Source organism: Corvus moneduloides, chromosome 6 (assembly GCF_009650955.1).
Source record: "Corvus moneduloides isolate bCorMon1 chromosome 6, bCorMon1.pri, whole genome shotgun sequence".
Classification (NCBI taxonomy): Eukaryota; Metazoa; Chordata; class Aves; order Passeriformes; family Corvidae; genus Corvus; species Corvus moneduloides.
Window position 1 is genome coordinate 51,175,600 of NC_045481.1, and position 26,813 is coordinate 51,202,412.

Genomic DNA, 26,813 nt, shown 5'->3' on the forward strand with positions numbered 1-26,813 from the left:
TACACGTATATGCATATACAGCTGTATATGTACACACGTATATACACACAAACTCTACAAAAAAGAGTATATAAACTATCTAATCACATTAAAAAAGCTCTTTGAAACACATTATTGCACTAACAGTATTATCACCTCTGTTACACTCGAGCATCAGCAAAAAAAGTAACACAATCAATGAAGAAACATTAAAACATCATCTTGCGTAACACACAGAAAATGCATGGAAAAAGTAAGCTACAGAACTTTTGCTTTTGCATGCATCTCACCTCTTATTTTTCATTACACTTTCAAAATGTGAACATCTGGCAGGCAACTAAAAATGATCAGGAAGGTTCAATGGAGACATCAAGCAGCAGAGATCTCAAGTAACAAAATGCAACACCAAATATTAAACACAAAACTGAATCAGGTGCAGACAGCAGGCCAATAGAGCTGAGAATTGCTTACAATTATACTGAACTAATCAAACATTGATCAATCTGTTATCACACATCCAATTAGAACCTACTTTTTGAAGATCAGAGGAAATTACAAGTCTAATCCTAAGATGACAGGCACTGTCACAACTGTAACTATAACTGCTGTAAAAGGCACAGGGTACCTGTCTCTGAACATCATCACCGAACAGCTTAAAATAACTTAAATTCAGAAAAAATGTGTAAGAATTCTTGAGGAGATTAGCACTTGCTTTAAAACTAGCTAGAGACCTTCAGAAGCTGCATTTGAAATTTGAATGTGTTCATTACTAATTACATTTCTAAATGAAAACAAGTTTAGTTCTTTCCCCATTCTTTATCCTCTAATAATTTTACTATTACTGCTTGGAAAGAAATTAGATGAGCAGCAGCCTGAGGCAGGGCAAAGGAGAAATAAGGAAAGAAAATATTATTGTGAGAACCTAAATTACTATTTCTTAACTCGTTATTTTCTTTCAAAAGAATTATTTATTATTTTAAAAGCATTTTACAGACTTCCCATATTGTCATACAAAGGTCCATGATCTGCTTTATCTACACAAGTGCTTATTTTTCAGTTTGATGGTGATGGCTGATGAGCACATGATCCATAAGAAATAAGAGAGAAATAATCAAATTGTACATAGAAGAATTTCTATTTATGCTAATAGAATTGGAAAGAAAAATCACAAAAAAATCACTGACATATAGTTCTACACACCATGGATACCATTGTAAATAAAGATACTTTGCAGACAAAGGGTTAAAATTAGGCTGTCATAAACTCAGAAATATAAAAACAGATGGAGAGAACCTTGTCTGAAATATATGGAAACACAGAATGATTTCTTCTATGGTACTTTTTTTTGCCTTTCCTTCTTTTCTTTTTTTTTTTTTAATCCTTTCTTTTTAACCTGCCTGTTTATACTGTCTAACTTTTTTGCTTTTGTTTCTGCCAAGGACAGTCAGATGGCCAATAAGGGCAATTACATCAGCAAGATAGCACATAATTGCCATGCATATTGCCAGGGATTTTGACCCAAAGATCAGTCAAGAGAAGGTTGATGGGGAAAATAACCAAAACAAACAATGAAAAATCCCTCAAATTTTGAGGAAGACTTCATAAAAAAGAAACAAAAACTAAACAATGAAAAGTCCCTCAAATTTTGAGGAAGATTTCATAAAAAAACAAAAACCAAAACCAACCAACCAAACAAAAAAACCCCAAACCCAGTTCACCTGAAAATTACCCACTGTATTTGCTGCTTCTCTTTTTTCCTGCTTTCATAATTTTACAATAAGAACCCTTTAGAGTTTGCCCTTATTTCAACCCCCTCTCTCCATTGCACCATTAAGGTTTCAATCTTTCCAGGCCTACCTGTGCAGTGGCTCTTTCTTGGTCAGTGAAGACAATTATCACAGAATCACAGAATACCCTAAATTGGAAGGGACCCACAAGGATCATCAATGTCCAGCTCCTGGCCCTGCACAGGACACCCCAAGAGCCACCCCATGTGCCTGAGAGTGTTGTCCAAACACTTCTTGAGCTCTGTCAGGCTGGTGCTGTGACCACTGCCCTGGGGAGCCTGTTCCAGAGCCCAACCACCCTCTGGGTGAAATCCAAACCTTTTCCTGATATCCAACCTAAACGTCCCCTGACTCAGCTTCAGGCCATTCCCTCGGGTCTTGTCACTGGTCACCAGAGAGAAGAGATCATTGCCTGCCCCTGTGCTTCCCCTCATGAGGAAGCTGCAGATTTCAACGAGGTCTGCCCTGTCTCCTCCTCTCTGTTAGGCAGTTATCAGTCAGAAATGTTCAATAAAGACCCATTACCAATTCCAGGTTAAATCAAACAGGGAGGACACCCTTCCTCCTTGGAGCTCTGTGCTGGCACCTGCCTCTGTTTCCTTGTGCTTCAATTATGGCACTGATTGCTGAAAGTATCTTTTAACATGAAGGAAGAGCAGCCACAGCAGCTTTAACAGCAGATGACAAAACAGGATACACAAACACTTATGAAATATTAGGCCCAAAGGGACTAATTTTAATCTTTATTACATAGGACAGAGCAGATAGTAATAATTTCTGCACCCACCCCATAACTACCAACTGGCTTACTCTAGAACCTATTTTTAATGACAATGTCTGGGTCTTATCGCAGAAGTTAATTTTAGTTGAAAGAGAGCATGTGTGAGTGAAGGTTTTAAATATTTGCTCTAGGTTAGGTCATACGCAGCATAACTAGGATTGCACTAAATCACGTCATCTCTCCAGACTGCACAGGAACACAGAAAACTCATCCTCCAAAAATTAATGTTATTTTAAAAACTAATTCTGTGTTGAACCATTACAGCAAGGGAGAATTCAAATCTCTCTTCAGATTCCAACTTCCTACAGTGTCTTTTGCACGTACAAAGAGGAGTCCTGTGACAAGTTCAGCAGAGCAGGAAGATCACTGTTACACTTCAGCATTTTCTCTCAGTAGTAAAATAAACAAATCTTGCATTTCAAGACAATCATAAATATTGGGGGGTTGGGGGATCAACATCTGTCATAACCACAAGAGCAAAACTATTTAAATGCTTTAACAACTAACAGGCAATTTATAAATAACATCATGATAAAGACAGACAGACTTTGGTTCTGTGGCCACTTTGTAAGCAGAACTGCTCCCAAATTCTTCACAGTAAGGCAGTAAAGCACAGATTTGACAGCAGTCCATACACAAAGGCAGATTGGACCAGCATTACAGATCAAAAGCTCTGCCACAGCTCAACTTAAGAGAGTTGTTTTCTTAAGGAAGAAGCAAAAACTATTTTCTCCAAGATAAATTTGGTTAGAGATCAATTCTTTTTCAGAACCTATTTCCCCCTCATTTATAGCAGGTCCTAACTGACCCTGAAGTAGATTTAGAAACCTTCCCAATTTGCCACCAGCGCATGAAAGTTTAGGAGGAAATTACTGATGTTTCCTCTAAAAGTTCTTTAATTCCTGGAGCATGAGTCCAGATCAAATATCACATTTCTCAAACACAAACCTGATGGCAAAGGTGCACACAGAGACATCAAACTCGGAAGCAGTCTCCATAATAATGGTGGCTCTAAAAACCCATTGGAGGACTGCAGGCATGGTTAAGTGTAAATGAGAATCTTTGAGGCACAAACTAGAAAAGACCAAAAGCAATTTGTTTTAACAGATGTTACAGTATGGGAACAAAAGATAAATCAGCAAAAAGTAGTAAGCTGCTCTGGCTTAAAATTGCTGTGGAGCTTTAAGAAATGATGATTCTAGGATCAAACTTTTGGGATTAGACTGGTTTATGCCAGTGAGAAGACACACAAAAAGGCAAGGGGTGTGTGTGTGTTTGTCCCTGGGTCCTGACTGGGGAAGAATTTTTCCAGTCTCCAACACAGTAGTATGTGTACACCTATGGAATTTAACTATGGATGAAGAAGCACGATAACAGAATTCTTAACTAGAAGGAAGTTGCACAAGTCTCATACTACTCTTTAGAAGTAGCTTTATAGAATTCTAGCTATTAAACTTCTACCTGTGAGCATGAAGTCCAGAAGAAAAATGTCACACAAATGTCTAAAACACTTGAGTAGACCATTGAAGTTTTCCTATTGTATGCTATTCCATTTCCTGTCTTGCTATAGCCCTTAAAAATGCTCTTACTCTCATTATATAAAGGCTATTTCCTCTCTCTGATATAACTTTTTTTCACCACCTTCTTTCATATAGAAAGCATCACCAATGGTTTTTAATATAATTTAACATTTTCATGCTGATTACACTGTAGTGTCTGCACTGTCCTACAATTCCTTTTAAAAAATAGAGATGACTGTAAAATGTGCTATTTAGACACTTAAAAGAAAATTAGCAGGGTGGACAAAACCCACTTTGAAACATCATCTCCTCAGGTTTGCTCTCACAGAATGGTTTGAAAAAAGTAGCAATGCCCTAATTTATGGGTGCTTCTCTCACAAGCCATCTGCCTCAAGCAAAACAGCTGCCAGTGATGCAAGCTGGGAAAGTGGCCAATCTGGCTCACATGCAACTATATACCCAATAGAGCAATTAATAAGTCACAAAACAGTACCCAATTATGCAAGCATTTTTGAATCTTGGGGCTCAGAACAGGGTTGAGAGAGCATGAGACAGCCTGAAGGAACTCTCAGCATTCAACTCTGCTCTACGGATGCTCCGGCATCACCTGATCTTTCCTTCCTAGTAAGCTTCTTCAAAAATATGAACCCAGATGCCAATATTTAAATTGCAGGAAATATCTTAAATAATTGCTTAAGCCCCAAGACTCACATAATGCAACTTTTCATTCAAAAAGCACAGGGTACTTATTCATGAAAAACGAGTCAATAATGACATTATTTTACCTTACTTATGCGAGTGAATTAGAACAAACATTATTTCTATTGTCTTCTTTCAAATATCACCATCTGAGTTTCATATATTTTTGTTTTTAAAAAGAATTAGTAATTTAAAATTTAATAAAAAGATCCTCTCCAGACATCAACTGAAATGCAGTCAGGGATATTTTTTTGGCAGGTATAAAGCAAGATTCAAGCTGAGCATATCTGAGTAAGTTTTGACAGTTGTGTCATATCAAATTAATTTTTCAATGCTCTTTTGTTCACAGCAAGTTTCACTAATTGTCAAAATAGAGGAAAATTAAAGTCTACACATGTTTCAATCTCTGGAGGCCTTCATCAGGAAAAAGTCAGGCTATGTTAGAGTTAAAAAGATTAGTCTACCCTTTGTGTTTTGTCAGATTAACTGGAGGAGCTGTGTATTACGAGACTATCCCCAGGTTTATTAAAAAGAACACACACTGATCCATATGCATAATAGAAAAATCAAACCAGAAACGTGATTAAACATGTAAATATGCCTTGTTTGTTAGCAGTTTTCTGTTTTGCTTCCTGACATAGCAGGAATAGTTTCTGTCAAAATATTATTACAGTATCACTGCTTGGCAACCATCACTACAGAAGGAGATAGTCTAAAATGAAGAATACAACCATACCTCTGTTACAAGCCCTATCCCAACATTACTTCCCCAAATAAGTGTATAAAGCATATTAGTTTCAACTGTAGACAAATTAAGAAGATGCCTAAATCCATCATCTCTCTTACTTTCTCTCTCCCCCCACCAAAATACATAAAGTTATTCATAAAACATAGCAATTTGTTCACACTTGCGCAAAAATCAAAAAATATTCATTATGTTCAATACAGCAGAACATTAGAAATCATAAATCAAAATCAATTTGGCAACTTTTAACTCCAAGAGTGTAAACATCTTCTAAGAGGTACATAAGAGTCATATACTCAACACACTTTTAGAGTAGACAGGGAGCAGCTGGAGGAAGACAGAGCCATAAAGAACTTCACATCTTTAGAAACCTCGGGATAACAAGGCAACAGGGAAACTCCTGCCTGATTACCTGGTACCTGCAATGTAGTTAAAGATTTACTGAAAGGATCTCTGTTCCTTGTAATTTTAGCAAACTTTCGCAAAGGTCTCACTTCAAGTAAGGAAATTAAGAAACAAAAGTTCAAGACTAATGTCTCGAAATTCATGTAATGAAATATTGCACAGTAAAAGAGAAAAAGGGAACAGTCAAAAACAATACAGCAAAATATTGGATTGAAATTAGGATGGCCATGCATTCACAACATTTGTGAGGTCTTTCTCCCACAGCAATCTCTACCTGGTAGAGCACAGACAGGAGCTTGCCATGAAATCATTAACACCTACAATCCCAAAACTTAAAGGAACTGGATCATCAGTAAAATATCCCCTCTTCTATCAGTTTTTTTTAAATGATGCAACGTGTTCAAAAGCTAGCTAGCAAGAGGGGACAAATGCATAGGTAAATACAGGTAGCACAGACACTGTCCTGTACCTTTCTGCCTGCAAGGCAGAATCATATGAGCTTCGCTTCCTTTGAAACGGAGCTAAAATACATATTATACCCCCAATACTATTTACTGAATAAACATACTTCTTTCTCTGCAGGAATTGTTCCTTCTGCTCTACTAACTTCCAGGAAACGAAATATAACAGTTCAAATCTATCCTTTACACAAATCTAGAATGACACAATTGTGAAGGGCATGAAAAAGTGCCAGGCAACCTCCCCAGAACGCTGAAGGGATGCAAAGGAGCTGTGTCTGTCTCCTGCCACGGCACAATCTCTCCATTCCCATATCACACAGAAATGCTGAGGCCATGCAGTTGCCCCTCAGACTCAGATAAGTTCAATATTTATCTCTGACCTCAGCCCTGGCACAGTTTTGTTACTTGCACCACCCTAAATTTAGCTTTGTAAGCCTCAATACAAAGTGCACTGGCAGTACTAACAAATGCATTTGTCACCTTTAAGGAGTGAAACAAAACAATCAAAACCTTTACAAAAATATTTAGATAGATAATAACTCCACAAACTTTTATGACACAGCATTTACCCAGCTAATAACTGGCTTTAAAAAAAAACCCTCCTACAGGCTTCCTATCACCTCACTATTTATACAGAGAGGATAAAGCTGACCGGACAGAAATGCCTACTTGAGGCCTGCCATTTACTTAATAAAGTCATGGCATGAGGTACAAGCCAAGGAGTGACCACCTCTAAAAACCAGGAGCCATCTGTCACATACCAACATCCTGCAAGCGCTTCAGGGGCCTTCTGAGCATCTCTAATCAGCCATACCAGGGCACAGTTGTGAAATTTTCCATTCCACTTCACAATACTCCTGGTTTTATGGGAAGTTTAAACCCATAAATAATCATTTTGCATAATAAGTAAAGAAAAGAAAATGCATCTTTATGCAATATAAATGTGATTTGTGTAATCTGTAAAAAGAGTAAGATTTCAGTTTTTGTAATGAAGACCATTCAAGCAAGGATCAAGTTTAACTTGAAAAGTGAAAAGAAAGTTGCATGATTCCCAAATAACAATAAGACCAAAATGTATAAAATCACTAAAGAATTATTTTCTCAAATATTTTATCCATAATAATACCAGACAGTTTTTTCTTACATATATTTTTTTCTTTTCTCTTTATGTCCCTCCTCTGCCATGAGCACTTGTGTGTTTAAAGAAGTTAAAACAATGACAAAGACATTTGCAGGAAAATCAAAGTGCTACAAACTGAGGAAGGTCAAAAGTGTGACGTCAGAACTGAACTTTACTCTACAATGACATGTTTTAAGCCTCACTATCACATTTCAACAAACCAGTTGAATATATTTTACCAGTCTATTTTCAGTGTAATACCTGTAATAGTTTTTAAAAACTCCAGAGTCCTCTTCAACCTCGACCACTGTGATTGGCACACAGCAAGTCTAGAGTTCCAAATGAGATCGATCAGATTTTTTAAATTTCAAGCAAATTCTAATATTTTTCCCCTTCATCAAATCACTTTGTGGAAAAAAAATAACAACTTGCTTGTATGTCCACATCTGGACATGTTGAATAACTTCAGAATTGGGACAGAAGTTGATTTCTTAATTATGCTCAAATATATATCTATACTTGGTATTCCACTTTGAAACAAAAAATGAGAGTATATAAATATTCACTATCAAAACACAAACCAGATACAATCAGTAGATATTTCTAGGGGTATGAAAGTGTACAGAAAAATCCTACTGTATACTGCATCATCAATTTCCTAATTTTAGTTTAAAATTCCAATAGCTCCTCCACCATTCCTCTTCCTTTTTTTGTGTCATTGATCTAAAATAGAAGGAATTTTAAAAATTACTTGATGTCTTATAGTTATTAGATCTACATGGTTCACACTGTGGTTTTCTCATCCTTGAATGAACCTTTCTGGAAGCAGGCTAATAAATGACTCTCCCAAAAAAAACTCCTGAAAAGCTTTCTTGCTTCAAAACAGTCAGAGCTTCTGATAATACTACAGATAAGACAATGCTGGTCATAATTTTATACACAACTACTGAGCACTGAATTCAAACAATGTTATTTGAAACTACAAAAGGTCTAAGGATACAGCCTATTTTCAAGCTACCACTCTGACAAACTACCTGAGACACCATAAATCAAATAACTCAAGAGGCTTAATGCTCTCTCTGGGCTCCCCAGCAGTATGCTGGGGCACTGGGCAGAGGATGCTAACACTGCTCCTGTCTTCAATTAGCTCAGGTAACAGCACTGCTGCAGCAGAAAGAACTAAACTCATTTAAAACCTTTTACCACAGCTCTGTCATTCCAGACATACATCATCATGGCCATTGGGGAATTTCAAAGTACTTCAAGTTTCTCAAATCTACACGGCGCCATGGTTTTGTGCTGAGCTGTAACATAAAAGGCCCTGAATTTGGAAAGCAGTAAGCCCCATATACAAACAGTACTTCCAACCTGTGCAAATGTTTCAGGGGATAGGAGGACACAAAGCTTGGATTATTCAGCAGCTGATAACTAAGGGCCAATGATCTCGTTCCTCAAGCGTACGTTCAGTGATTCCTCTTTATGGCATCATTCCAGACTGATTATGTACAATGACTGTCAAACACAAAATATTTGCTCAGTGAAACTACAAGATTGGCCATTAATTACAGAAAAAGCTTATGCACTTCATCAGTCTGACACATTGTATACGGAAGAAAAACTTTTTAAAAGGCGACTAATTTGTCTGGAAGATACTTTCTATGAAGTGCCACCCGCTCTGCCCCTTGACTGTGGTGGGTTTTGTGGCAATAATATAAACTTTTGGTCATCTTGAGTTGCTTTTGAAAACAACCTGTACCTTCTTCCCCCGAAGAGCCTAAATTCCCAAAACATCTTACTTAAAATCTAGGATCAAACTGAGAAAGTGCAAAAGGAACCACATAAGCACCATCCTTTTTGGGACTTGCAGACAGGCTTTTTTTTTTCCCACTCAGAGACAACTTCTGAGTTGCATTTTATAATATTATGATAGCCAAGGCTACTTAAGTGGACAGATTGACAGATAAGAGAAAACAAAAATATTTTTCCTTTGAGAAGACACCAGTCTGCACTTCGACAATACCAAAAGCCACTGCCAAGCAGAAACAAGTTTAGAGGTCAAAACCTAGTGCCAGTATTGCTATCTTGAACAATAATCACTATACCCAAGGAATGCTTCTGCTGCTGCATTAATATTTCCTCTGTGATGAAGGAAAAATGCAGACTGAACCTCATAGGATTGCCGGATGTCTTGTATAATTAAGGAGTTATGTTCTAGTAGCCAAATCTAAAGCCTTATGAAAAGCCTTTATAATATGGCTTTTTCTGCATTTCTGTAGTAACTGTTGTTTTTCCTAAAACACAGGAATCAAGGCATCCAGAAAAAGTGGTTATTATGCAGATAAATTGTACTTTCCATGCACAGTTAATCTATGTATGCACGGTTTAGTTCTCTGACATCGTCCCAGATTTTAGCATCCAAACTCTGGCAACCCTAAGACATTGCCAAATTTCTACAGACAAAGAAAGAGTCTGTTTCAGCTCCAGATGTGATTGTGACTAAGGAGCTACTTCTGACCCCCCTCCTCTCTCCCACTGACCTTGGCAAAATACTTGTAAAATGGGACTATTTACATTCATGAGTTGCCCTCTCAGAACTGGTTCATTATTGCATCCTCGGACTGTATACAAAATGATTACTGGGGGTAAAAGATGCAAATTTGACTTTTCTGATATTATTAACATGCAAATGTTGAACCCAGGCTGGTAGGAAAGGAAAAGAAGTCAAATAGCTGAGAAATAAGCATCTTACGTAGTGAGCAGACACAAGCTGTCATTCTGAAGAGCGGAGTTTGCACCGATGTAGGCAGGAAAAGCTGTGAGATTAACAGGGCAGTGGAGTAAATGACAGAAATTGCCTGCCACAGAAGTAGAGACAGCTTTTCAACTAGGTATTCATGGGACTTCATCAATTTTCACCTAAATCTTCAGAATATATGTCAAATGATGAAACCTTAAAAATATATATATAAATCTCAAGAGACTTATCATCTGCGTAAAACTGTCAGTCACCTGTGACACTGGAACTATTGGATCAAATCAGCAGGATAGAAATTGTTAACTGAACCTTTAATCAAACCAAAGAGAAATGCTGAGATACCAAATATTAATGTTGTAATAAATTAAATCAATACATTTAACATTATTATATGTGCTGTGTAAGCAGTAGCCCAAATTTTTTTGGAGTATTGTAAAGAAAGTGCAAAGTAAACACCTGGAAGTTAAGAATAAAGTAATAGAAGCATTAAATTAAAACAAACTTTTGAAGCAACATGATGAATCCAAAACTCTGAATAGATACACCTCCTAATTCCAGGAAACGTGAATTACCAGGTTTCTCAAATGGTAGAAGCAGGGTGATAGTGCCTGACGCAAGACCTGAGGATTGCTGCAGTTTCACATGGAGGTGACTCTACCCCTGCTCTCTGGGACATTTTCCTAAGTATTAGGGCCCCTCAGACACAACCATTAGACAATTAGTGTGGCTCAAGCTGCTACTTTTCAAATGCTCCAACAGAAGCATCTTACTCTTTTTAAAAACCAAAACATCTCAAGTTACCACCCCCCAGAGATAATACACAGGGAATGTCTTACTGCACTGGAAATAAAAGCAAATCCATGGGCAATTACTGCAGAACAGCTGATGTACCATAAACCAGCCAAGCCATAGCAACACACCCACCCACACAGCTACATGATCAGGGGATAAAAGGTTAACTTAGACCATTTTAGAGTAAGGAAACGATCTAGTACTTCTTTCTGTTCCACACGTTTAGTGTGACCTCATATGTTTCCTTACCGTAAACCTTCCAAACTGTGATGCAGATTAATTTTCTAATGTGTTTTTTATGATGATATTTAAAAAACATCTTCTCCAAGACAGATGAAAGCATTATGATAAATATTTTAAAGACTAAGACAGAAAGACAATTGAAATAGACTGGTTATCATCATAACAATGCTGTATCAGGCAAAGATTCTTTGTCATTCAGTATCTGCAACCACAAAATTATCCTCTCTCACCTTCAACTCTGAAACAAAACAAAGCACAGCCCCTAAAAAGTCTCATCAACTATAGAACCTATTGCATATCTTTAATTGCCTACGCTGATTATTTTCTCTGAACACATCCAGGTTGTACCTGGAAAAGAGAAAAATGATTGCTAGAAAAGGAAAGGTTTTATGATAATCCTGTGCAATGGAAGAGAATTGAGGGCTATTAGTATGGTAACATTTCAGGCAAAACTGCAAAGCATAAATGCAGGTTTCTTAAATGCATCACATGCTTTACTGCACTTTAAACTCCAATATTTGAATTGAACTCTATAAAAATACCCTATAATATAGATTGTATAAAATACATATATACATATATTTTTTGCAATAAAGTTGTATGGTATAAAAGCAGCACTCACAGTGTTCTAGACACTAAAAATATTATGGTTAATGCTTTAGAATCACAGTACCACTGCCACGTGCTGATGTGTTATTAACAAAGATTTCAATTCATGACTGACAGAACTTGTTCTGTTGCAGCAGAACAATTAATGAGCTGTCACATTCCTTTTTGGTGATGCATGCAAGTAGTTCGTCATCACTTATTCCAGCAAATGGAAAGCGTTTGTCAAAATTCCATGGAGAAAATGTATCTCTGAAGCTCTCAGTCACACAAGGTAGCCTCGAGTCTGATGCAATGATTATGTTTGGGAAACATGCTAACATGTGCACCTAAATAGAAAAAGAAACAAACACTCTCAGTGTCAAAACACCAAGACTCCGTTTTAAGGGACTTGCACATGAGCAAATGAGGTAGAAATTTTGTCTGCCAGCAAGGATTACAGCAAGTGTGAGTTGTCACATGTGAAAAACAACAGATCAGGCCCACAGAAAGAGCAGAGTACTCTGCTGCTTTATTGTTCAGTGTACAGCCCCAAAATTGCTGACTGCAGCTCAAAACTGCACAACCATTTTTCTTTTCACTTCCTCTGCTTTTGGTTAGTTATCCCATGATAACACCTGAATATTCACACACATTCTTACAAAGTTAGTAACAAAATGCTTGCAAAATATTGCAGTACTGTACTGATCAGTACCTCAGATTAAAAAAAGAAATCAAAATAATCTTGCTAAATTTCGATGTCTAACTGATTGTTCAGTTTCTTTCACCCCAGCTTAGATTTCAGTCAGTCAAAGTAGGATTGATGGCCTTCAGTTACAGCAAGAAATGGTTCCTGTTACTGCAAAACAGATCCACAGTCACAAAACACAAACCTAACACATAAAAAAACTGAAACACACACATGCAATTAGGAACCACTTGGGAATAATAAGATTTTAGTGACACTTCAAGGATCTCACACACACAAAGAAATTACAGTGACAAAGTCAGAATAAATAAAATTCAGTTCTCCAATGTAATGTTCAACTGTCTCATGCTTACACCCATTTCTCATTTTTTTCTGATCTCCAATTCAAGTTTTTGCACTTACTTGGGGTCACAGAGAACTGGGAACTACCATGAGAAAACAAAACAAAACAAATCTCTCACTGCTCACTGTGATGTACCACAAATTTCAGGATTTGGAGGGAAGAGGAGGCCAGAAAAGGGGTATGGAATCATATTTTTAAGTGGGAAAATCAGGCATTTTTACTCGTTTAATTTTTTTAATTCTTTCAGAAACACAGCCCATTTTAAGTTTTTTATTGCTGCTTCCTAATTGATCTCAAGGCACACCAAAACTCTCAAATTCCACCATTTGCCATCACACTGATGTAGCACCAAGCCAACAGATCTGTCCCATTGGAGCAGGGAAGGACAGAAGTCAGGTTAGCATTTCTTACTCAGGTGGGTATTAGAGAGTACCAAAAGCCTCTCTCAGGAGCTCTTGGAGCAGAGAACCTGGTGTCATCCAGGTTCCTGATGTCCCTCAACAGGCTCAAATTTCAGCATGTTCTCTCAAACACAAGGTTTACAGCCCCATCCATTCAGCATTAATCCAGACCCAACCATTCCAGTTTCATTCTTCAGGTATCTCCAGGTATGTTTACTTCCCAACTTTTCTCACCAAAACCTCCTTGTCTAGCATGTCAATCTCATTACTCCAGACATAAAATTATCCCACCCTCATTCAAGCTCAAACCGCCATTTGAGCCTCCTCTCCTTCCGTCCCAACTTCTTCCCCTCTGCTTGCCAAAACATTGGACTTATTTTCTTCTCCACACCCACATCCCGTTCTTATCCCTACTGCAATCAAATCAGGCAAGACAAGGCAAGGGAGAGACAAAGCACAGAGGAAACCATTCTCTTGTTCAGTTCTGGGGCCCAGGCCAAGCTCAGAGAAGAAACTCTAGGCCAAGTCCACTTCAGATCAGATCATACACATTGTGATGAAATCTCCAGGTACTGTGCTATGAAGATAAAAGAAAACGGAGCATATGCAAAACACCATTTTTAAAAATACAGCTAATCTGAGAGCAGAATTTCAGAAAGACAACACCCCACACATCCTTGCCATAAAGGCCAATTCTCTTCATCTTTCAGTCCTGTCCTACAGCAGAGGACTTTGAGACAATATTCAAACCAATGATGGAAAAATAAATAAAAAGGTAAGTTTAGTCTATGTGTCAATTTAGTAGCTTTCAGTTTGGAAAAGGGAGGCAAAGACAAATTAGATTGTAATTTAGAAATCAATTTACTAATCAATTTTGGCTAGACAGGCTTAACAGAAGCTTGACTTCACGTCAGAATCCTGTATCTAACCTAACAAATGTGATCTCCTATGTGCAGAGCTAAAAAGCAAACCATACAAATATCTACGCAAATACATCTATGTTCAGGCCAGGCCTTACATTTTCATGATCCATAGCATTATGTAAAACTGAGCTTTACATAGTTGTATTTTGAGTTACTCAAGAGGGACTCCATGAATTCATACTAACAAAATACATAAAGTAAAAGCAACTCCTGTACCTACTGTATTTCCTGTAATACTTGCTGTCACACACCAGCTGCCCCTCTCTTTGGCATTCCAATCAAGCCACATTCTTCCAGCTCCTCAAATTCCTGATAACTGGTAATTCAGGTGACAAAGTGGAGGGTGCACAATCTTCTAGAAATCCAAGCAGACTGTAGCAGATGGATCTTTATTATCTACAAACTTGAAGCTCCTTCAAAAAATTCTCACAAGCTGGTTTGATGCAAGACTCACAAAGGCAGTGTTGACTCTTCCCCAAAACATCTTTCTCTGAAGTGAGTCATTTAACATTTGTTATGATTTCTACCAATTTGCCTGCTATGAAAGTCATAATTATTGGCCAACAGTTCTTTAGAGCTTTCTTGGAAACTTTCCTTAAATGACTTGCATTGGCCAGCTTGCAGTCAACAGGGACATAATCAAATTTAAGTAAAAAGCTGCACATTACATTCATCAGTTTGGGTGGTTTTTTCTCAAGTGTCTTGGGAACCTTGGGTGTGCATTATCTGGTCCTGAGAGTTTGCTGCTCTTCTGTTAGCAAATGTATTTTGCAACACTTAAATTTGACTTACAGGCTCTGAAACATTGCCTGCAAATTTCCAGCATAGGCATTTTCTCCAGATTCTCCCACAATGAACTTTATCAAAAAGAATATTTTCTTTTCCTGCTGCGGATGGCTCCTTCTGTTTCTGAGAGCCCACTGGTCCTATAGGCATTCTAGGAGGCTTCAAGCTTCTAATGCACTCATACAAATACTATTAATCTTTTCATCTACTTTCAACAAGCTGGTCTTAAGATTATTTTTGAGCTGCCTTGAACTATTACTTTTATTTTGCCTATTCTAAATACAATTGTTTTAAGAATACTTACTTTTTCCCATGAGCCCTTTTTAGCATCCTCTTTAATCATGGCATTTGCCTTTTTATCTTTACATCTTGTTCTGATAGATGGCATGCATTTGCCTCAAGTTTCCAGTATGATGTCTTGGAACAGTCCCGATGCTGCCTGCAGGGATTCTACTTCATTTACTTTCCCCTTTTATTTTAAAAGTTTTTTTGAGCCCAGGTGTAACAGATATTTTACCTTCCAGTGGTCCAGCATGAACTCTGAATGATCATTAACACTGCAATCATTATTATAGAAATATTCTCTGATTGCTGTTTTGAAGGAGATCCTAAATATATTCCTCAGGAAAAAGTCAACAGTTGTGTTTCCTTTTTTGGTTGGCTGCTCCAATAAACAATCATTGATGTTATCTAAACATTTCATCTGAACACCCCACCCTCATGCAAAATCTGCACACTCTACATAAAGATATATTTAATTCATGTAGTTTTAGATTTTTTTAAGGTACTACAAAAAGCAAGACCTCTGAGGGAGAAAAAGTCTCCAGTTAAAATTAATATTGATATTACCTCCAACTCACTCAACCTCCAACAATTTATAATTATCTGGATTCTTTAGATTTGTGAGATTTTCACTATTCTTAATGAAACCTGAAAGCCAACTTGTAAAAAATGACAATTGTGTTCTTTATTTTGTTTAGACTCAAACTATGCTAGTGTGTTATTTCTACCCATAACATCACTCTTAATTTCTAACTTTCTGAATAAAGCCTAGTGTAAGGGACCATGCAACTTTTTTAATCCTATAACATAATCCTAACCCAATCTAGTGTACTACTGATGCAATGAGGAATTATTACAGACCTTAGAAGCATATTTTCCTGTTACAGAGTGTTTAGTTATGATCTCTTAGTGGTCCAGTCCATCAAACAGCTGCTTCAACCCTTATAATAATGAAGATATTAACAAGTATCAAAAAATCCAAGTCTCAAAAGAGATGTCAGTAGCCCCTTCTAATGGAAGAGAACGACATCTAGCAGGACCTTTGTTTGCGTGGCAAGGTTTTGGTAGTAGAGGGCCACAGGAGTGGTTTCTGTGAAAAGCTGCATGTGTGCAGTTTATTCATTCTATATTACATACTTTGTATGTAGTGAAGGACAAGAATCATATGGTCTCACTTCTTTCCCCAGTTTAAGAGGTGCAAATTCCTGATAGTTCTATACAGAACATTTAAAGGAAGGCGCAGATTTATGCTGTTAAGCAAAATATACTTCAAAGTTCATTCTATTGTGACTTCCTTCAGCAACCTTAAACAGCAGCATCCAAAATCAACAAAAGTTTCACACCAGGATAGGGAAAAGAGAACTAAATTAAAAATATCCACAAGAGGTTTAATTTTTGAAGAATTCAGGCATTGACATTAAAGGCAACTAACACTGCAGTCAGAGGGCTTTACAACACAGAGTTAAAGCATATGAACATTTTCCTCCAAAATTCACAAGATTTAATCAAAAAGCTGAGTTAAACATCAGAGCAACCAGAAGTTTGTGCTGTGTTACCAGAAGTATTCAGGTCTCAATTATATTTAAAGGCACAATGTGACTTGAAAACACAGTTGCCACGATTGCTGTGCTACAGAATGAGAAAAAGGCATCTAAAATGCCTCTTGCAGAACACAAAACATTTAGTCTGCTCCCACCACCTTCTGAAACATAGATTTAATATGTGCTGATAAGTTTACACTAACACAGTGAGCTCACAGACTGTTGCAGGTCCTGGTTAAAGCAGCAGGAATCTGGTTTTTTGCAAGTTTAATCCCCTGAACAGAAAGATGGGATATGTAATGAAATATGGCCTATTTCTGCAAAGATAGAAGAGATATGAGCAGTCATCAAAGGTACTGAGATGTTTCTAGTTCATTCATAAAACTAGCAAGGAGCATGCTAGGAAACTAGAGAACTATAAGCTAAAAAGCTCAGGCAGTATGAGCTCGGTAGCCACTGAGTGGCTGGAGTTCAACACTGACTCAATACTTAAATATTTGCTCAGCTCCTTTCCCAGGATTCACAGCCTGAGCAGAATTATGTGCTACTGCAAACATGCCCTCAGCAGTACCTGCACTAGTTAGCTGTGTCTACACAAAACTTCACACCAACAGGTACAGTCTTCCAGGATAATTCTGCTTGAAAGGAACCTCAAGGGGTCACAGAGTCGTAGTGTGTCAATAGCAGATGTTTCTATGAAAGAATAAACGTTGCCCCGTATCCCCGTCTCACCTTGGAGTAGTTGCCAATTTCATTTCCCTTGTGATAAGTTCCATTTCAAGCCTCATTTCTCCTCGGGTTAGAACTCCAAATGTTAATGAGCAGTTAAGCTTTTACACCAGGGATGGAATTCCCTTTGCAACTGCTGTTACCCAAAGTAGGATGACAGCCGTTGGTCGTGCCAAGTAGTTTGGGAGCAACTGATGTACAACACATAAGAGACCCGATAATTCCATCAAGAAGAACAGTCAGTTTCTGGAATAAGGTAAGGAGGCAAAGCTACCAGGAGCAGAGAGAGAATAACTAATATTCCCCAAAATATGCTGTAATTCCACTCTAGAAACACCACACTAAAGCACTTGTATCCAAAAAAGCACAAGGCAAAAGGAAATCACAGAATAAAGCCTACATGTCCAGATTGCCTCCAAGGACTACACTAGGCATAAACATACTGAGTTGAAACGAATTCTTCCAGCCATACCTCGCTTAGGTACAAACCTTTCCCTTTTTTTGGCAGCCATATGTGAACTATCCCTCACAGAATTTATTCTGGGCTACAGAAACAAAAATTGTCTTCAGCGCTTATGTGCAAACATATTTGATTTGTAACTTTATAAATGCACCCTATTAGCCAACTTTCCTATTAATTGCAACATGTGCTAAGCAAACCCAAGGTTTATCTGTTGAAGTCTCCTAGCCTTTCAAGGTGTTTCTGAAGACAAAAGCTTTATAATTGCTCAGCTTTATATCTGGAATAAAAGCAAAAGTCGTATGAAATCTAGGAGGACAACATTTACAGGATCAAAGATCAAATGTATATTTTTCTAATCTTTGTATAAACAAAAATAAAATCTCACTGTTAGCCAATTATCAGTGGGAGATTATTTCATTTCCAGCATCTCATACCAGCATCTCATACTAATGTACACATCTTCTCAAATTATTCTATTCCCTTATTTAAAAAATCCAGCAAATAAGTCACCAAAAAGTTATAAAGAGTCAGCATGGGTATTCTTGCAAATCTAGAAACAAATACTTCTCAGTTTGTCTATTATAAATCTACAGAGAGCAGGTTTTGGAGCGGAGCCCAGTTATAGTTTCACAAACTAACAGAACATACAGGATGGTAACTAAGAGACCTGAGACAAGAATGGTTGTTATAGGCTGTACTGTAATTAAGAAATATAATAAAAGCCTGTTGCTTTGTCTCAAAATAATTATGGTTAAGTCATAGGTGTTCTTGAAAATTTAATTTTAGTATTTTATACTCTTAATTCAAGAAGAGGTTACAGTAACTCCCTAAACCGCTTAACAAATTAAAAAGCTTCATTTAAAAAAAAACATAGATTTAAAAAAAATTATAGAATTTAAATTTATTTTCTGTGGTATCCCAGAGCAACATTTTGAAATAGGACTGTTATAAGATCATAATTCATAAAAAATGAGCAAGGAAACAGTGACCTTTTCTGTCTATAGACCTGTATTTGGGATCTGCTGTGACTGCTTTTTGAACTCAGTGACAATGAAAGAATAACTTTTTGAATAATCCATTTCTTTACAAAATCTTTAAAAATTTGCTCTCTGTGAACAAGAGCAGACCAAATACTTGCAAAAGCCCAAACTTTGTGTCCAAGGTGCACCCATTTCTCTGGAATTATGTAAAGACATTTGAGGTAATTCCAACTGATCTCACAACACCAAATCAACAACATTCCCCTGCAAAGGGAAACCAATGTAATAGCATGGTATCATAGCTCAGTGAGTGGATTTTTCCGCTCTTCTTTTATCTCCAGGGGTTTTCCACAAGAGCACCTGCTATCGTTGGGCAGAACTTTGAGCTGCATAAGCCTGTGACAAAAAAATCCTAATGGCAAATAGTTATTAACCTTCAGGAAACAGAAAGCCTGTGTATTACTGCAATAGATTCAGAATATAAAATCTCATGAAGTTTGAGGTGTCAACAGAGTTTCTAAAGCACCTTAAAATAATTTTTAAACCAATCAGTTATTGTCATTGCTAGATGTCATGCACATTGCTACAGCGAACTCATGATTGTTGTAAATTCTGCCCAAGGAACTGATCAGCAGAAAGTTAAACACATTAGGGTACTTTTTTACAGCACAAGAACCAAAAGGCACTAGCATGGGCTAGGAACAAGCCAGTCCAAGCCAGAAACAGACAGTTCTTTCCCAACAGGTAGGAAGGAACCTGCTTTATCAAAGGATGCAAGGAATTCAAGTAAGTTCAAGGGAAAACTGGACAAAGGAGGAAATGTCCATACATTGAAAAGGAGACTGAACAGTTCTTGCAACTAAATAGCTAAACCACATCAGAAAGTCCCCCGAGCTGAAAACAGGTGGAAGTAGGGAGAGTGTAGGAAGGTGGTATGGGAGAAAAGAAAGAAGAGTATCATATGTGATCATATTTTTATCCTTCCATTGGCTTCTGATTACAGCTACTTTCTTTTCCCCCATGACCTTTAATGCATTTAATTGCACATTAGCCCTTGCAATGGATGGGAAGATGATAAGCAGCAACTTGTGATTATAGTTTTTATTGATTTTTCCCTTGGTGTGCTGCTTTTAGAGACACTGCAGTAACAGGCAGGTGCATTGGACAGACAGAAAAAGTTTTAACCCATCCTTTGGCCCAAAAGTCTGCTTAATATGACATCTTCAAGCCAAGGATGTAAAAGATATTTAATTGTTATGAACAGATGTTAAACTTGACCTTAGACAAAGATCAGAGATTAGAGACAGAATATTAAGTTAAATGAACTCTTAATCTGAGCTATTTTTGTTTTAATACTAACGAAACTCACAAGTAACTTCACCATTTGTTTAAGAACAGTTTACTGAATTAAATGTCATTTCCTAACTCTACCTTTCCTATTCAAAGCTGAAAAAAATATCTTAGAGTACGAATATATGATTAAAGGTAGTAGAGAACCCACCCTGTGAGGAGAAGCTGAGGGAGCTGGGCTCATCCAGGCTGGAGAAGCAATGGATTTTTGCCTTTGGGGACTTAACAGCAGTCTACCAGTGTCTGACAAGAGGCCATCACAACAACAAAGCCAGGCTGTACTCTGTGGTGCAGAGTGCGAAGATGAGAGGCAATGTAGAACCAAGGAGTTCAGACTAGAGGCAAGGAAAAAATGTCTCTCCATGAGAACACACAAGCAGGGAGACAAGGTGAAGCAGAATGCCCAGAGAAGCTGTGCAGTCTCCAGCCATGGAGGTCCTCAAGGCAAGAGTGGATAGCACGATATAATAGTACAGGATACACAAAAAAGATGGATGGGGCCTTCAAGATCGGGAAGACCATCACCACAGCCACATTCAAACTGGACCTTATTTAGCCTGACCTTTTCACCTTTATGCTTGCTAATATCCTCCTATCTCCCACAGGTACTTTTTAAAATTTTATTCTGATTTAAGTTTATTTGGAGCACTTGCTCTTAGCTTTTATTTAGTTCTGAAAGTTGCTGCTTCTATTCTTCAACCTGAAGAGGAGATTCTATGCTTGTTGTTTTTCTTCCTGTCTTATTATGCCATTCAGTACTACTACTACAAAAGCTTCACTTTTTGGCCTACCATGACTACAGTCCCACTACTTTTATAAAAAGATTTTCATATAAAGAGATTTTGCTGGAGGTAATTTCTATTAATTGTGGGTGTGCTGCAAGTATATTCAAGTACAAAAAAAAAAATTTGCAAAGGTATTTTAGCCAGCTCCACTCCAACTGTATTTGACACAAAGGCATGCAGTAAAATATTCCAAGAGTATCATTACAGTTTTTCCAAACATATAGACTCTGGCCAAAAATCTCTAAGTAAATATGTTTCACTTAAACTGGAAATTGTAAGCCTGCTTTCACTTCTAACAGTTCTATTTCTAACCTTGAGATCAGGTATGTGAAAGCTTCACGCTATGACACACACTCCTTTGAATTTCTCATTCTAACTGTGCTGCAGAAAAGAAGTAAAGCAGCTGCCCCTTTAAAGCAGTAGCAAAGAGAATATATACCCCTCCTTATCATCTCCTGCAAACAAAATACTGTGGCACATGCAACAGAAGATACAACCGCTAACCAAAATAAAATACATTAAAAACAAACAAAAAAAAAAAAGAAGTAAGGCATTGCAAACAGTACATATACTTATTTAAAGCAGTAATCTCTTTGGTCTAATCTAGTTACATACTTTCGTCTTTTCTAAGAGTCTGCCCACAGCAGATAAACACACAAACCTTCTTGTGCTGCACCAACTGACGTCAGCAGTCGCTTAGGAACCGCGTTTGGTGCAAAAGTGGTAGTACCGAAACTATGTTTACAATTGAAAAAGAATGAAGTATGCAGGGCTCACCAGAGCTTCAGGAACAGAGATACAAATTTATAAATGTAAGCTACAAAAGAGCTTCTTGAAAAATTCACGGGGCTTTCAAAGAATGTTTATCTGCTCAAAGATCTTTTGATGAATACCAAGAGCAATACAGTTATTTTTTATATTTTCAATGGTACAATTTTCACTCTGGCCAGAAAAAAATAAAAAAGTAGCTGTCAGTTTCGTCAGTTTCGAATGTAAGCTTTGAGCTTTTTTCACTTCTGTATAATCTGTAAATGAAAATTCAAATCCAGTGACAACTTTATTGGGTAACTGTTTACAGGGACAAAGCCCTGTTGTTCCCACAGCAAGAAAACAATGGATCTCACAAAACAACCTGCACCAATAGAAATAATCATGCCATCACTATTTTCTAAGTAGTCAACTGTTTAGGAAGTCTAGTATTTAAGGAACTTAGAAGTGCTATATTTTAAATAACTCATTAGAAAAATTATTTAGAAGACCCTGAAGGATAAACAACATAAAACTACACAGATGCAAAGCTGTTTGAGACAACTTCCCAAATCACCTATATTTACAATTACAGAATTTTAATTTAAAAATATGTGTGTGAAAACTGTATGAACAGGCTTATTTATTAGTCCAGTGTAATTTACAAGTAAAGCCCAAATTCTGAGCAGCCTGATACCTTGCATTCTATAACAACATTCTATAAAGTTTCTAACCACCTAAAAAAATTTGCAGAGTCTATACCAGTTTAAAAAATGGCATTTAATGTGCTTGATACATGTATTACACCTCTATTAAGCACTCTCCAGCTTCAGTCTATGGAAATGAAACAGTTTTCTCATCAGAGCTGGGCCTAATAGGAATGCACTGTAATGTTAGACATCATAACAGAGGGAGTCTGTATCCTGTGTGCTCACATTCCTCCTGCTGGCTCTGAGAAAACATGAAGGAAGAAGCTTAAACTCGAGTGGCCAAAAAAAGGACACACCAGAGAAGAACATGGAATAATTTGAGTCAATATTACAAAACCCAGAATGCTTATTCTCACATTCTTTTGACAGATATCCAGTATGAAGCCCCACATTCAACAGTGCCTCTCAACCCCTGGACTGTAATTATTTACTCAGACCTGAGAGGTTGTGTGTGCATTTATCACAGTTTTTTGCTGCACACATCTCCAATTAAAAAAAAAAAAAAACTAACTAACTGCATGGAAAGAGAACAATTTGCCTAATATAAGCATTACCATAAATTTCGGAAGGCTAACTGGAATATATGTTATATGAAATGGAAGAGATCAAAGTCAGGAACATTCCCCCTTCACTCCACCAAAAAAAAAACCCCACCATCCAAATGCAAAGTGGAAAAACTATAGAAAAGGCAGTAAACAGGGGTAAACTTCTCTTTTTAAATACTTGCTTCCTGACATGTAAACAGTTTTACCAATTGTCTAAAACCAAAACAAAGAAAAGGAGCAAGTAAAACCAACTTGATCTGAAGCAGATAATGACTAATTTTATCTTTATTTTATTTATTTCATTCATCTCAGTATTTTTTGGTCTTCTATCAGGAGTGGGAGAAAGCTCTGTGATTCCAATGCACCCCTAAAGAATATTGTCTCTGGATAAAGCCCAGAGGTAATTTGGGCCAAGAATAGCTATACGATCCCAAACTGAAACATTTCAACACCATCCAAAGGTCTAAGTAGTTTATCAGGAAGTGAAGCAGAGAGATCTGTAGAAAAAAAATGGCTCTGCTAAACTCAGCAATGCCTTATTCATTGATTCAGATAGAGTTCAGAAACTGCCTCAGCTTGCTTTCTGATTTATATGCCTGTACCTGGGCTCTAAGTCAGCTTTTCCAGAATTCTGAATTTACTTCCCATCATACCTCTCATCATGACAGCTCAAAACTGAGTTGCCAGTCTTCTACTACCCTTGGGGAAAAAAGCATCGCTTTTCCGCTGCTGTATCTGGAACAAATCAAGGTGCTGAGGGGAACAACTTGCTGTTCAAATGGCTGTACTTTGAGAATTTTTGAGGGGCTAGAACACAATTCAACCATGTTTCCATGGACAGCAGCAGCAGGAGACTCTGTTCTCCCAAGTCCCACTGCCGGTAAACCTCTCAAACAGAGACTTTTAGAAGCCACCTGGACAATCTTTTAAATATGACCTGAGATAGGAAGGAAAGAGCCAGAAACAAATGTCCAGTTGTTACCAAAAAATGCAGCCTATGCACTAAGCACACACTACACAGAATTCTAGTTAGAATTATGCTCCTACAATGCCAGCTTTGTGACCCACAAAGAGGTAAGACTTACTGGGAGATTAATTTTGTTGTTCTAATAACTGGTCTTGGAAATGGCCAAGTTTTAAGTAAGTGTCTTTTCCCTTCTTCACCCTCTCCTTTGTAAATGCTAGTTAATTTTAAAACAAACAAAAACATCACCTCGCTGCCTAAACAGATGACACACACATGTGAGCAGTGTAATAAACTACCACATAAAAATCATCTGATCTGCAAACGAAACGTGAATTTGGAGATACAATGAGAAACATTCTCCACAAACACATAAGTTCCATTTCTTAGAGTGGGGAAAAAGAATTCTAAGCATCAGAAAAGACTGAGGAAAATGAGTGGTAATCAATGTTAATAAATCTTCATGCTTTCTGGTCATTTGGTGAAAAGAAATTCTATGAAAACTCCTCCTTTGCTTGAAAAGCAAGCTTCTTTGTTTCATCCTTTTATCTACTGTCCATTTTACTACTCAGGGCTTCACAAGAATAGACTGTGACCTATCCTTTTATTTCTGAATAGATACAACACAAAATAAAATACCAGTGAAACAACTTTCTTTCACATCCCAGAAGCAGCAGTAAATCAGGCCTCATGCCAGGTCAGAATTTGTTCAAGCTCGTCCTACAAAGAATGGCCATTGCCATTTCTATTCAGTAGCCTACTGCACTGAAAAAGAAGTTGTAGTCTCTGCAAGAAAGGCACAGAGCTTAAAAAAATTAGCCAATAAATAAGTCAGCATTTCATTTATCTTGGAGCTGTCATTGCTAGACAGCTCGTTTCCTTAACTGGTAAAGACTGAAGAGCAACAAATTCAGTCCTATGACATCACAGGAAATACACTGTCATGTCTCACCACATAGAGATCACCTTCCCAAAATTTGAAAAAAAACACCTCAACAAGGAGTATCAGGACAATAAACACACTTTTCAGTAAAAGAGGTAAGTACCTCTGTGAGGAGCACAAATGATGAAATCCTTGGAAGTTTTGTCTTATGACTGGATTACCTGGCAACTTTGAGTTGGATGTTTATCCTCTGCCAAATTTCACTGAAATAAGCTATTTCAAGCTATTTCAAAGATACTAAGGATGAATACCTCAGGCTGACAAAGTTGAGGCTGTTCAGCCTGGAGAAGAGAAGGTTGCATGGAGATCTCCCAGCACCCTTCCAGTATCTGAAAGGGGCCTACAGGAAAGCCAGGGAGGGATTCCATCAGGAACTGTAGTGACAGGACAGGGGAAAATGGCTTCAAACTGAGAGAGAGCAGGTTTAGAATAGATATTTGGAAGAAATTCTTTACTGTAGGGTGGTGAGGCACTGGAACAGGTTGCCCAGAAAAGTTGGAAGCGTTCAAGGCCACAGTAGATGAGGCCTTGAACAAGCTGGTCTAGTGGAAGTTGTCCCTGCCCATGGCAGGGGGGGTGGAACTAGAACATTAAGATTCCTTCCAACCCAAACCATTCTATGACTTTATGAATGATTGCATGACAGAAAGGAATTTGAAGTAAACTACAATGTGTGCACACATACACTACTTGTACATATATAAATTTGTCTACATTTACACTGAGGTCATAATTCAATAGAAGGTTATATCCCAAATAAATTACCCTAGAGAAGTACATCCAAAAAGGCCAGAGACTTCAGAGACAACCTGGAAAACAGACATCTGTGGTAAGGGAACAAAAATTCTTCACCAAGTCCAGATACAATTATAGAATCATAGAATTTTTAAGGCTGGGAAAGAATTTTAAGATCATCAAGTCCAACAAAGTTTAGCACTACCACCACATCCACCATTAAACCATGTCCTCAAGTACCCTAACCAAATGTTTTTTGAACACTTCCAGGGATGATGACTACACTGCTTCCCTGGGCAGCCTGTTCCGATGCTTTACAACCCTCTCCATGAAAATATTTTTCCTAATATCCAATCTAAACCTCTCCAGGGGTATCTTGAGACCATCTCCTCTCACCCTATTGCTGGCTGCCTGGAAGAACAGGTGGACCCTGACCCAGCTACCACCTCCTTACAGGCTGTTGTAGAGAGCAGTAAGGTCTCTCCTGAGCCTCCTTTTCTCCAGGCTGAACACCTCCAGCTCCCTCAGCTGCTCCTCACAGGACTTGTTCAACACACCCTTCCCAAGCTCTGTTCTCTGGACACACTCCAGCCCCACAGTGTCCTTCCTGAACAGAGAGGCCCAGAACTGGACACGGCACTCAAGGTGTGGCCTCGCCAGTGCTGAGTACCAGGGCCACCATCCCTGCCCTGGTCCTGCTGGCCACACTATTGCTGATCCAGGCCAGGATGCCACTGGACTTCTTGGCCACCTGGGCACTGCTGGCTCATGTTCAGCACCTGTCAACCAGCACTTCCAGGTCCTTTTCTGACAGACACTTTTCCAGCCACTCTTTCCCCAGCCTGTAGTGCTGCAGAGGGTTGTTGTGACCTGACAGGACAACGTCTTTTATTAGAATTTAACAGGAAAATAAAATAGGAAACAGGAAATTATTTATTCAAGACTTTTTGTCTTGTATCATAAACTTTAGGGATATATTTATGCTTTAGCTTCTTGAGAGGGCTA

The 26,813-nt window shown here is 37.8% G+C and overlaps 1 protein-coding gene and 1 non-coding gene across 2 annotated transcripts in view; both read right to left on the reverse strand.

Moving 5' to 3' along the window:
* The window catches only part of PDE3B (phosphodiesterase 3B), an 82,939-nt gene that overhangs the window by 32,265 nt on the left and 23,861 nt on the right, over positions 1–26,813 (reverse strand). The gene's annotated exons all lie outside the window — the stretch shown is intronic.
* Positions 20,146–20,332, reverse strand: LOC116446226. The gene has a single exon (XR_004241092.1). It is a non-coding gene; the product is annotated as a U2 spliceosomal RNA (small nuclear RNA).